A 14,452-nucleotide genomic window follows, 5' to 3' on the forward strand; every position below is an offset into this window, starting at 1 on the left:
TTCTGAGCTGTGTTGTGTATTAATATGTAACTATGGGTAAATATATGGAAGAACAGAGGTGTGTTAAGACTGCTTGTGCTTGAACTGCTCCTGATTTTATCGCGTACAGTGGGCCTATTGTTGTAACTATCTTCATCTCATACTCTTCTCTATCCCTACATGTTATATCTTTAAAAGTTTTTCTTTTTTTTTGAAATGCACTTAGAGGATTTTTTTTTTAAAAAGTTTCTTAATCTTTATATAAGTGTGGCCATACCTTCATCTTGCTTTCAGCACTGTCACCCTGGTTTAGCAGCATGTGAAGGATTTGAAGAAAAGGGTGGGTAATTTTTCTTAGAATGTGCCTTTCTAAATAGAATGTGCCTTTCTAAATGGCTGAAGCTGAAAGGGTAGGTCTGCATCTTACACCACACCACAGCCCCAGTCTTCAGTGTTTGCTGAGATCATCCTTTAGTCTTACTTTACGTGATCCCTGTGGAGGAAAAGAAGTCGCCCACATCCTTCCTCCCTTCACCCCAACCACTGCTGCAGGCCTATATGCAGCCCAGTGGGTGTTGGCCATGGAGGGTTTCATGCTAAGGGTGAAAAGGATGTAAGGGCCGTAGAGAGATTTGCATGGGCTGAGCCAGAAAGTGGTAAAAAGAGAAAACAAAAGCAACAAACAAAACCCACAAGTAATCCTGGGTTTGAGGTAATGGTCCTAAAAAGACTGCTACGTTTTAGCTACTTGAATGACCTGCTTTGAGATGTGGCCCTACCAAGGGGAGATAGCTTATTTCTTCCAAAATCAGCTACATTCTGTAATGATGACTGTTTTGTTTGTTTCCCCTGTCTTTCTCTCACGTTGGCTACAAAAACTTATTCGTTCCCTTGATCTGTAGAAGTTTCATTTTCAGTCTGTTCTTCCTAAACTCAGCCCTGTTTTTTTTTGTTCAGACTGAAAGCGTGTTTGCCTCTGGTTTGCATGATCAATGATAGCTTAAACCTAGGTACTAAAGGGATGTTGCTTGTTTTTCTTGCTCGGCAGAAACAGACATTTCATGATAGCAGAAGCAACCCAGTATCCTGATAGACACAGCCTACACTACCATGTCTTCAGGAGCAAAACCTGGTATCCTGCACTGGGTTGGATCACTGCAGTGGTATAAGCTGTAACCCAGTGTGACCCAAAAGACAATCATTAAAGGATATATGGTCACAGTGCACACAGAAAACGCTGCCTTTTTTTTTTTTTTCTCAGCCACCCAGCATCAAAGAGGTAGTTGAAAGTCTGGCTAAATTGTTTACCTTCTTCAGGACATGCCTCTCTGCCCTTCCAGCTGCCAGCTTTCCTCATGAGACACCAGTCAAAATAAAGTGTTGCAGTTGGCACCTACCCATAGCTGGCATGTCACATCTAATAACAAAGTTATTAGAGGACTTCAAAGCCCCCTTTGCTCTTTCTGTACTTATATATATATATATAAACCAATCTTAAATAAAACAATACCTCTGGGTTAGGAAATCTGTGAGCCACAAGGGCTTGATGTCTGGGAGGCTATTTTGGGAAACGTCTGTCTACTGTGCCCTGTTCATACACTCATCTTACGTCTCAACTCCTGGCCACAATCAGGTACAGAATAGGAGCACGAGAAATGGGGCAGATGATGCATCACTTAGCCCACTACTATATATTTCCACAAGTGGGAGATGGAGCAAGTAACCTTGGTTGCCTTCTGCTCCTTCTGCAGGTTCATTTCCCATGTACTCCCTCGGCAACCCCCTGCTGTTTTTGGTCTGTGGGAAGGAACACCCTGCCCAGACCTTTCATTACCTATTTAAGGACTTCTTGCTTTACCCAGCCTATAAGGAGGCTCTTTGGCCCCTCTCTACTGACTTATCCTCAAGCAGAGGAGACCAGCACCTCACCCAGGGTCTGAGGTAAGATTTCACCCAGAGCAAACCTAAGCTCTCTTCTTGGTACCTTTTCGTGTGATGCCGGGCACTTTTGGGAGGCTTTTTTGGTAGTCACTACACATTGGGCTGATGATTTCAGAGAGCTGTCAGTGACAACTCTGCAAACCATTTCCGTAACCTAGTTTAGCATTTTTAGACCTTGTGTAGGTTATTTCTCCTTGAATGTGATACTTTCCATTAATCTACACGGATGTTCATCTGCCACATTTTGTCCATTGTGTTGTGAAGCCCTTTTGGAGTTCCTTGCTGTCAGCCAGGAGGGCTGCTGGAGGATTTAGCACTGCTTCTGTTTCCATTCCCAGCTCTGCCATAGGTTTCTGGGCAACCCCAGGTAAAACACTTGAAGACTGAGCCTCTCTGACACATGGGCTGATGCTATTCCAGCATAAAGCATTCACTCACCTTTGTGCGTGCTGCTACCAGCACCAAGGTGTTGTTCTGCCAAATCTCTTTTAGGCTTTCCCTTGCCATGAGAAGGTAGTGGGCCACTACTCTGGTGATGTGGGACCACATCTGTCAATGAACAAGATCAGCAGCAGTTAGTACAATATGGAAACACAGCACCTGGCCATCCAGAGGGTTCAATACTCTATGAAAGAGCTCTGAAACTATCTTACACTATAAATGTCAACCAGATACAGGAACCTCTCATATTCTTGCTGAGTAAGACACTTGGAATTAAAAAAGAAGAACTAAAATTCAATTTACATGTTCACAGCACTAGCAGAAAGTATTTTGGATAATCTCTGCAAGGATGGTTCAAATTTTGACAGAGTAAGGGATTGCCAGATCTCAGCATCTCTTGTGTCTCATACCTCTTTTTTCTCCTGTGTGAAGCTGAGCACCAGTTCAACCACGTGTGTTCACATGGCCATGTGACTGCAGCAGTGCTTCATATGCTGGACATGTGAATGGTCAACATGCCAAAGAAGGAATAAAAGATGTCCCTGTAAGCAAGAGGAATTAAAAATTCAGCCCAGTGTGCGCAATCATTGAGAAAGATATCTACTATCCCATTTGTAACGGGTGCCATGTGATGAGTAGTCCAAAACCACACAATATGGAAAGGTATTAAAAATAAATCAAACACATTGGCCAGTGGTAACATAATATGCTCTGTGAAAATTGAGATTTTGAAGTGATAACTCTCATTTATGAATGGATGAGTTTTAAGATAATTCTGTGATTTGAGGATGAAATATCAGAACACGTCATTTTTATTCCATCTAAGTCTTTTGGCATTTTACACTGATGTAAATGATGAGTTTAAGAAAATATACTGAGTAACAAGTATAAAAAGCATAATGAAATCACAGCATGTGCAAAAAAGGTACGTCCTTTGGTAGATACTTTTCCCGGATGATCTCTAGATAGCTAGCAAAATGGCCCAAACTCTCTTATAAAACATTTGCAGTGATTTTCTGCATCATGATGTAAGAGTACCAATGAATCTTGATGTAATTCCTCTGAAGCCTGCACATCCAGAAAGCCCTTGTTTATTTATTTTGACTTTTTTTTTTTTTTTTTTCCCTGTAAGCAGTGAGCTGGAGGTGAGTGGTGTGGAAATAGAAGGAGTCTGCAAGTCAACACACTGACTGGAGAATCTCACCTGGGTGAACACTCCTGTGTATTGGGGGTGGCTAACCACACTCTTCTAGCCACCCAAGTACTTGCGCGTGGGCCTGAAGGCAACACAAGCTGGTGGTCATACCCTTCCTTTCTGGAAAACTGGGGCTGGGCTTGCCCTCCTGAAGTATGTAAGGTCAAGGGAGATGGTGGTGGAGAGGTGGCTCCCACCCCACTTGGGGTACAACATGCTCACTTGCATGGCAAGGTCTGGGGTCATAGAATCACAGAAACATAGAATGGCTTGGGTAGGAAGGGACCTTAAAAATCATCTAATCCACCCCCCCCGCCATGGGCAGGGACACCTCCCACCAGACCATGTTGCCAAAAGCCCCATCCAGCCTGGCCTTGAGCACTTCCAGGGATGGGACATCCACAGCTTCTCTGGGCAACCTGTGCCAGTGCCTCACCACCCTCGGAGTGAAGAATTTCCTCCTAACATCTAACCTAAATCCCTCCTCTTTTAGTTTAAAACCATTCCCCCTTGTCCTATCATTATCTCCCCAAGCAAAAAGTTGCTTTCCATCTTTTTTTATAAGCACCCTTTAAGTAATGAAAAGTTGCAACGAGGTCTCCCTGGAGCCTTCTCCTCTCTAGGCTGAACAGCCCCAGCTCTCTCAGCCTTTCACAGGAGAGGTTCTCCAGCCCTCTGAGCATCTTTGTGGCCTCCTCTGTGCTGCTCTAACAGCCCCACACCCTTCTTATGCCTGGGGCCACAGACCTGGATGCATTACTCCGGGTAGGGCCTCACAAGGGCAGAGCAGAGTGAAAAAAATCAGCTCACTTAAACTGCTGGCCACTTTTCTTTTGGTGCAGCCCAGGATGCAGTTGGCCTTATGGGCTGCAAGCATGCACTGCTGGCTCATATTGTTTCCACCAGAACCCCAAAGTCCTTCTCTGCAGGGCTCTCCATGAGTCCTCCCACTCTGTACTCGTGTCTGGGATTGTCCTGACCCAGGTGCAGCACCTTGCACTTGGATTTGTTGAACTACCTAAGACCCACTTCTGAAGCTTGTCCAGGTCCCCTTGGATGGCATCCCTGCCTTCTGTTGCATCAACTGCATCACTCAGCTTGGTGTCATCTGCAAACTTGCTGAGGGTTCACTGGACCCCACTGTCTGTGTTGTCAATAAAGTTATTAAACAGCACCAGTCCCAGGACAGACCCCTGAGGGACACCACTTGTCACCAGCCTCCATCTGGATGCAGATCAGTATGCCCAGGAGGGTTTCCAATGCTCATCTCCCATCTTGGCCACCTGAGTGAAGCCAAGTCACCATGTCACTGTGCAGAAAAGGACGAAAAAAATCTTCCATGAAGTGGTTACAGGTTAAAACACAATATAAGGTGTAGAGACCAGAATTCCCCCCGCCTTCAGATGGGTGCCTACTTACTAGGCTAAAGGGACCTGTTCCTTCATGTGTTTCTTTGGCCTGATGAATCTTGAACCATTTTTTTTCCCTTTTCTTTTTCCTTTTTTTTTTTTTTTTCCCTTTTCTTTTTCTCTTTTTGACAGAGGACAAAGATCAGTCTATCAGATGCGGTTCTTCCATTTGTCTTCCTCCCATTTGCAGGGAGTTTTTGCTCTGTTACAGGGTGCTGTTTGCCCTGCGGAGGAAGAGGAGTTATTCCAAAGGAAATACAATTCCTCCTACATGCCTTTGAACAGAACTGTTTTTTCATTTTCCCCATCCCGAGTGCCAGCCCTTGGGAGATGCCAAGAACTCACATCTCTTGCTGAAGTCAGGACCAGGTCCCAAAACCCCAGTCTCGCGCTCTGCCCAACGCACAGCTGGTGCTAACTCGAGCTAACGCTGCCGCTGGTGAGCGAACAGGGACGGTTTCTGCATAAGGATGAACTGTTTTTGAACAGTTCCCCAATGTCCTGGACACAACGCTCCTTTTCTTCCTCATCAGGACTCTACGTCTGCTGGCTTCCCAACTTTTTTTCTTTTAAACAAATGCACACATTGTTGCTTATGCAGGGAAAATTCCACTTTCTCCTGCAGGGGCTTTGCCAGGATCTGAAGGCTGAGAATATATCTTTGCCACAGCCTGCGCCTCCCAGGACTCACAGCTCTCTCCTTCTCTCTTTCATACACATGAACATATTTTTTTCCCCACATTTTAAAGCAATCTATAAAATCCCCAGCTAGTGCCCAGCACTGTGGCTGAGTCCACATCCCATGACTTGCACGTTGTGAGGGAAAGAGACCCTTGCAAGCCTGGCTCATGGCTAGCAAGGAGAAGTAAGAGCCACCAGTAAGGCCATGCCTTGTGTGGTCCTCCCTGTTTCTCTGCCTGGTCCAACTTCAAGGACTCAGAAATCTGCAGTTTCCCTTGGAGGAGCACTGTGCAGGCCTTAAAGATATTCAGTGAAACCCTGCTTAGATTTATGGTGCCTGTCACTACGCCATAGCCACCACCCTTCTCCAGTGGGTCAGATCTCAGTGGTGTTGCTGCTACCGCCTGTATATTTACCCAGCTTTGAAGACCACAATCCCAAATGACACTTTGCTAGCGGTAACCCTAGTTCTTGGGAAATGTTGACCACTGCCATGTGGCTTTACCCAGGTCAGCTGTGTGCAGTGATTCATTCAAGAAAACCATCAGTGGAGACCACAGAGGTCCAGATATACTTCATCTTCCCTTCCCAAATGACTGAACCTTTCCACTAGTTTCAGCATGGAGATGTTTACCAGGAGCTGGAGCACCAGCAATGCCGCCAGCTCTCTTCGGCGCACAGCAAGGAGAACAGCCTCACAGGGCAATGCTTTTGCTGTAGTGTGATTGGGCCCAAGATATTCATATTTTATTGCATCCATTTTTCTCCAAGAAATATTAAAATGTTCTCACTATTTAAAGGTAGTGGGGAGGAGGGAACATGAGCTGCCTAGCTATCCCTAAGCAACCTATCAAATAAAGCAATAAACTATTAGTAGGCAGAACAGTTTTAAAAGGACCCACAGCAGTTTCAGGCTGTCAGGGGAAGAATAGGAATGGAAATGATTCAGAAAATTATTAGTAGTACCTTAACAGCAGCCCTTTAATATCTCCCACAGTATTCGCAGTCATTAGCACAGCCGAGATGTTGCTCAGTGCCAATTACTGTCCCTGCTTTTCCCTCTGCTGGAGAGGGATTTGCAGCAAACACAGCTGAAAGGAGGTTCTCTGAGATCCTGCTGCCCTGGCAGGTCTCTGCTCCAGTACCAGTGGTGGTGGTGGGTGGAAGCTCTCCCAGCTCTTCCCGTAAGATGCTCTCCAGAAACAGATTTTAAATGCATCTGGGACAAGGAACTGGCCACCACGGATGTCTTTCTACAGTTTCTTTACTGCAAGGGATTGACTTCTCACTAACAAAGCTGCAGGGGACCTACTGGAACCACTTACAAGACCTGCAGAACCCACACCCTCTGGGTTTGTCCAATTTTGTCTTTACCTGCTCTCTCATCACCTCTGTGGTATCACCTGCAGCAGATGTGCCTCCTCTGCAAGCTCTTGTAACCTCGGAGCTGGCCCTGCTTCAAGCAAGGGCCACACCAGAGATGCCTCCCAGCCTCATTATTCCACGTCTCCATCTTATGTTCATTACAACACAGCGCATCCCTCGCGCTTATATCACAGGGTCATGCCACAGCAGCAAGAGCAGATGTTGATGGTAGCTGCCTGTCTTCTGAAGTTGCCTTGACCCAACTGCATAAGGAAGGTTTTCTCTATTGAGCCAGGATTGTAAAATCTGTGCCTTGGCACCTCCTGAGCAGGTTGGAAATGCCAAGCCTCCCATAAAGGCCCCTGCCCTAACACCAGCCCAGTAAGCTGGTGGAGATCTGCCCAGGTACTGGCCCCAGTGGCTCTCAGAAAAGCCTGCTCCCACACATGCCTTGCACGTATTTCTTTTCCAGTCAGTGAAACCCTACCCCAGCTGTCAGGGAGCGGAGAAGTGGGGTGTGCTCAGGGGACGGGGGTGGCTGTGGCCCTGCATGGCCCTGCAATTGCCGTGGGGCTCCTGACCAGCAGCTATCTGCACAAGATGTGTAAGGTCCAGCAGTAAAGTCAGCCACTCCTGGGCCCTTAGGAAGGCAAACAGCTCTCATACTGCTCACAGAGGCCTTTGTTTTGCTTTGGTTTTAAGTCACTGGGATAGCACAGCAAGATCTGCAGACACTGAAAGAAGGCACGGAAAACACAACTTCTACCTAATTTCTCCAGCTGGGCAAAGCCTTTCCCAGCCTGTGCCAGCCTGCTTGGCTTCCCTTTTTCCATAATGCTCTTTCCCCACTTCCAGGCAGAGGGGAAGGGGCCGTGCCCACAAGCAGAGAGGGGTCTGGGACCTCCATGCCCCCAGATCCTTCGTGTCAGCAGTCGGAGAAGCGCAAGAGCCGCTTCCCGGCAGGCCGCCTCAGTCCCAAGCGAGCCAGCGTGGCTCCAGACAACTGGGGCCACCCCTGCAGTGCATGTGGGCCAGCCTGCATGGGGAAGGGACCCTGTAATGACACACAGCTTGGGGACCAATTGGGGTTTGCACACTGGAGTAGCTGCTCCTGGACTGGAAGGTGTGGGGAGCACTACTGCTCTTCTGATTAATTTGCCTGTGTAGATGAGCCCTGTGCTAAATTATCTCCTCTTGGCACCGGTATTGGAGTGCAGGGGCAGCATGAAGATGCACACGTGTTATCTATCCCTTGCCCACCTCTGTCTGTGTGGGACCCAGGAGGCCCTGGCTGTGGTGGGACAGCCCTGGGTGCCCCAGGGGAGCGGGTGCTTGCAGGGCTGCCGTACTCTGTGGAGGAAGAAGAGCAACACTGGTCAGCTCTGCTTGCATAAATAGAGGAACTGAAAGTCGTACCCAGATTAAGACACGGGTGATAACTATGTGAACACAGATTTTTCCACCGAGTTACAAAATGCCTACTGAGCTGCTAGGAAGGAGCTTTAATGTTGCAGCACAGCCTCTGCGTGCTGGACATTGCTGCTGTGCTATTAAAAATACAACGAAGGTTGCAACACATGACCACATTTACAAAGTGTGGAAGAAGATTACATCATTGTATTGTAAATGTCCCTACTATTTTGGCTCTGACAGGCCTGCATGTCAGGAACAAGTGCTGATTTCTTGAGTAATCATGTGTATCAGGTTTCGAAAAATATTCAACAGGTTCGCAAGTAGAGGTTGCTCATAATATTTTAAGATTCTTTTATTGTTTTAAGGTTACTCTGTCTTGACTCTTACCAGTAGTCATATGCTTCAAAATGCTTTACTAACAGATCTGCTCTTTCATTTCAGTGTTTGTGCCCCTCCTCAATTTTGCCTGAAATGAGAACTGAAAGCAACATCATATAGATTAAGAATTAAATCTTTTTTTCTGATCAAAAATAAAATTTACAGTTGGGGGTTGAGAGACAACAATCCAAACAACAGAGTCTTATTTCTGGTGTTCTAAACAAAGAACATTAGATCTTTAATGGTCTTTCAATTGAATTAATTACGAGTGCATGAAAACCAAATTAAGGTGGTTTAGCTCTTTCCCTTGGAGGTGGGGTGCTTGTGTATACAATATAAAAAGCAGTTCAGGCTTTACATTCTAAAATATCTATTTATGTGAAAAAATTACTTGTATCATTGTGTCTTCAGTTCTAATGCAGATTCTCTTTCATATTGATGGAAAAGACAAACAAAAAGAAGGCAGTGTAGCTCAGCGCCTGAAAATCCTGACAGCATATCCGTTCCTCAGCTGTGTTCCTCTTTCTCTTCTCTCCTGATATAGTATCAGTCATTGTTAAAAGCTCCAAGTCTGGACAAGGCCTGAATTTCCATGGAGAAAGACAAACAAACATTGATAAACTTAATTTAGGGAACTAATTTGTTCTCTGGTTGTTTGCTTATTTAAAAGAAAACAAGCTACTGTATAGCAATTCACAAGAAAATCTGAATCAATAACTGTCAGAAGTATCTTAATTGTTTTTTCTTCTTAGATCTGGAGAGTGCTAAATCTGCATTTCAGCTTTGTGAATCAGGTTCTGATTACTTTATTATTGTTATTTTATTTGAAATTTCAGGTAGAATCATAAAGAGATCCAGTTATTATCCATGACTTCAATCACAATACACAAAGAATTACCAACAGGAAAATTACCTGGATTTGAATGCAAAGATGCAATTAAATTCCTTGTTGTAACTGCAAACATTTTAAGTATTTTACAGGTTTTGAAAATGTATTAGCTTGGAAAACATGTCCTGTTCCTGACATGATACACCATGTGACCAAAGGTATGTGCTACTCAGAAATACTTGTAAAATTAACTCCTCTTTGTTCTGGAAGGTATTGGCAACCAAAGCTGAAGAGGTATTGCAAGCGTGGTGACCATCTCCCCTGTGGCTACACTGGGATGGGATCTCCAGAGATGACAGCACATGCTTACTCAGAGGGGGAAAAGGGGGCAGCCACTCAAGAAGTGGTACAGCAGCCTCCAGGGTCCAGAGACTGGGAACACACTGACCTACCATTCGTGCTTATCCTCTGGTCTTTATCTGACCAAGGTCTTTATCTGACCACGAAGACCTGCTTCTGGTATAAGATAAAGGTGCAATGGCAACCCTACTTCGGCTATGCCACCCTAAGCTCTAAAACCCCTTATTTCTGTATCCTCCACTGCAAGCAACCTTAATGTGGCCTAAGCCTGGGTTTTCTTTAAACAACCTTTGCAGCTGGTAGTGCTCTCTTTGGGAAGGCTGTGTAGGCATCTTGCCTGACACTACTGCAGGTGCTGATGGAGCAGGTGGGGGCCATTGGAGTTCTGCAAGCCCAGAGACATGACAGGTTCCCCCTGGAGGATAGCCCCAGGGCTGCCCTACACCGACTCCTGCACAGTAATAGAGACGTAACCAGGGAGATCAGCTCCTGATAATGTAGAAACACAGAGGTGTCCCCCTTCGGGTTCTCCTCTAAGCCTCTCTTTCCTTATCCAAAAACTTGCTTTTAAGATGAATGCCAAAAGTAACATTTGTAACATTTTTTTTTTTTTCTTTGACCTTCATAACCCACCAGGAGCCCAGTGATGAAGGTGATAGCTTCCCTAGCATCTGTGCTTTGGGTTTCATGCCTGCTCCACCTAGCAGCTCTGATGAACTACCCCAACACAACACTTAGGAGCAATTTCCACAGACCACATAAGGCTGTGGACCCTGAGAGAGGACCTCAGAAAGAAATGGAAATACTGAAGCTGTAAATGCCATTAGTAAATGGCAGCAGGCATGGTCCAACACCAACATTTCTGTTACCAGGCTTTCTAAGCTGGTGTTAGGTAACAGACTGCTTACGATGCCTGTAGATGCCACTTTTTAGTGCTTTGCATTTCTCACTCAGGTAGGAAGCAAGTTTGGTGCAGAAAAGTCAGTCTTGTGAAATATTTCTAAGTCTTGGTAACCATCAAAGAGGATAACAGAAGAGATCACTGGTACAGAGCCATCTGGTAAACTGGAAACAATAAACTCTGTGCGTATTTAGACAGCTATGGTGTAAAATCATAATGTTTGAGATAAGAACATACATAGGTGAGGGAAACAGAAACTTTATAATGACTATGTTTCTTTCTAGCAGGCAGCCAGCTGTGTGTAACATCATGGTATGGTATTTGAACAGAAAGCTAATATCATCTTTGGGTGTGTAGCTAGGAGAACACCACGAGTCAGTCTTAGTCTTCTACAGCCTGTCTCCAGCCCAACCATTGCCTCAGTCTGCTCTGAGAATGAAGCCCCTGTCTGTGGCTGGCTCACGGCACCTGTGCACATTGCTACCTAATGCTAAATCTTGAAGACACTCTTCCTTCTCCACCTCTCTTCTTTTGTGTACGGGATTAAATACTCCCCAAGAAACATTCACAAATTTTATTTTCTACCTCCCATTACATATTACCAATGATCAACTGTAGTGAAGAGGTGGTGTGTGCTAGCTATCCTTTGGACTGCACAGACCACCCTATGCATGGATTATGGCTACGTCTTCAGCTGGGGCCAGCACGGTACTGTTACACTGCTATGCACAGCAAGGCTTGGCAGGACCATTAAGGTACAACAGGCTTCTGGTACATAAATAAAGAGCTCTTAAACTGAAATAGATTTTTTTTTATTATTTTTTATTTTTTAATTGAAGAACTTCAAGAACAGAGCCTGATCTTAACAACAACAAAAAAGGTGGAGCAGTGGAGCAAAAATGTATTCCTGGAAAATGCAAATTTGATGATACTGTAGCTGATGAAGGTACAGCAAAATTCGGTATCTCAAAACCAAAGTCAGATATGAGTGAACTATAAAAAATAAAAGCATTTCTCATACTGACAGGAATTAACCCATGGAAACAACATTTCGTGGTGTGTGCTAGATTCCTTATTTCTAGAAATGTCATCATCAAGACAGGAAAAGGGTTTTTTATTTTTTTTATATTTTTTTTTTTTTTCGGGGGGTGGGTTCAGCTGATGTACTCAGGTTCAGATAAAAATCATTTCAAGGAAACCTCAGTTCAAGGAAATCCAAGAGGTGACATGATATACCAGAGATCAGACTTTGTCAGAGGTTGGGTTGGTCCCACAATCCCTGACGGTGGGGAAATCTCCTGATTCTCAGCTGTCACCATGACTGTCTCTAAGCTTTAGCTTTTTACAGGGTGGCAGAAAGAAAACCTACAACCCTTTAACTCACACTTGAGGAGCAATGCAATAGAAAGCAAGGAAGAAATGTCTCCTCATCCTTTCTTTTGCTGTCCTCTTCTCATGCCCATCACAGCTTCTATGATCTCTCTAAATTTTCCTTGCTTTGCTCACCAAATGAAGGCTTTGGTTTGGTATGCAATTTAATGAAGCTTTGTTTGCACAAATGCCTGGAAAGACTTTCTATAAACTGTTTTTACCAAGCATTTAAAGTAATGCCCTAACATGCAGGCAGCCTCTTGGAGTTGCTCAACATCATTTGATGTGTCATTAAAGAGGCATCACTGTTTAATCCTCATTCCTTCCATGCTTTGAAAATAATGACATTTCAAGAAACGGGGCAGGTTTTTCTTTTCTGGAAGTGGTTGTGCTCTTCAGTTTCCTGTCGAGTTTCCTGACAGTTTCATACTTAATAGGTGCAATTTTGAGACTGCATAACTGCCTGCAGCACTGTATTTCTGTGCCTTGGGTGTGTATCACACAGCACTGACTGCAGCAGAGCCACTGAACACGGGAGTGCTCCTGACACTGTACCAGTGTGAGACCATGGGCGCGTTAGCTCACCTCCCACGCCCTGGCCACAGTGGAGAGGAGCAGCTAGTGACCAGGAGCCCGCTGCAGCTTTGGGAACAAGCTGCATGACTTACACTTGTTACAGCCAATAATTGAATGCGGACAAAATTGGCAGTGGGATAATGGAAGCCACTAGTTATGGAAATAAATAAATAAAAGGAGACCTCACATACCTGCGGAAGGCTAAGTCAGCAGCCGGCGCGGATGTAAATAAGCAGCTGGTGTTAGTGCAACAGGCTCCAGCCTAGCAAGCAGTTCTCCCTCTGACTGCAAGGCTGGAGGCAGTTGTTGTGTGAAGAGTGCCGAATGGCATCGGTGCCTCCTGCTGCCTGACCACGGCTCAAAGCTGCAACAGAGCATGCAGATGTGCTGAAAACCCCTTCTCCAGTTCCCTGTCTCCCATCCACCTCTGTGAGTTACTTGCTAGATGCTTAAGGGATTTGGACTGCCAGTGGTGTACCAGTCCAATTCAAGACCAGCCTCACCTGGACAGGCACTATAAAGACAATTAAGATATCAAATCACAGATCAAAACCTCTTTTTTTTTTTTTTTTTTTTTTTTTTTTTTTTTTTTTTCTGATGGGGGTGGAAGAGCATGGGGTGCACCCTCAGGGAGCACGGTTGCATATACCTTCTGTTTGGGGTCCATCTGGACACTGCTGAGCAGCCAGCAGAAGCCATGGCACATGCAGAAGTGCTCTCTTGTGTCATTGTTGCATCAATTTTCCAAGCTCGGGGCAGCAAAACATGCAGCAGGAGTTTCTGTGCTGCACTTTGAATCCAAACCTTATGTCAGAAGAGTGGTGGGTTATTTCTATCACAGGACTGAAGGATGCAGCAAGGTAATAGGATTTGATGTCCCATGAAAATCCACTTTTCTCAGAAAACTAGTGTATGTGTGTGAACACCTCTGTCTTTGAACTGGGTATAGACAGCCACTGTGATTCGTCATTCATGGACCACTGTTGGCCAGGCATTCAGAAGGCCGAAAAAATCCCTCAAGATAAGGGAATAAATTATAATCAGATGTAGTTACAAAGATTAGACACACATTTATTACAGATGTATCTGTCAGGGCAGCACACAACACACGTCACAAGCTCTTCTAGTGGCAAAGTTTTGTTCCCTCAATGCTGAATTGAGAGGACAAGGAAAAAAAGCAGCTTGTAGGTTGCATGGTCTGTTTCACTTCAGTTAAGGATCACAAATCAAATGAATTACTAAGTCACAAATCCTTACTACAAAGCGAAGCAAAGACAGATTTGCCCATGCCCTGAATTGCTTGTTTCAGAGCTCTGTCACTGGAAATTGTTGCAGCTATTTGAGGGGGCATTTTTATACTTTTCTGTTGGCTGCAAATCTGAATTGTCCAGAGTGCAGAACTTGTCTGAAATGCTGCTGAAGACAAATAATGGGTCATTTCAAGCCATATAAATTAAAACATTGTGAAACCAGAGTATTTCACTGTGAAATAACATGCAACCTAACTGCCTAGGAGCAGGGCCATAAATGTGGTGTCTCAAGGAGTTACCTCTCACATATTACCTGGACTAGCTTCAGTGTGTCAAAAAAAAAAAAAAAAAGAAAAAAAAAAA

Source organism: Oxyura jamaicensis, chromosome 1 (genome assembly GCF_011077185.1).
Source record: "Oxyura jamaicensis isolate SHBP4307 breed ruddy duck chromosome 1, BPBGC_Ojam_1.0, whole genome shotgun sequence".
In the NCBI taxonomy this organism is placed as follows: Eukaryota; Metazoa; Chordata; class Aves; order Anseriformes; family Anatidae; genus Oxyura; species Oxyura jamaicensis.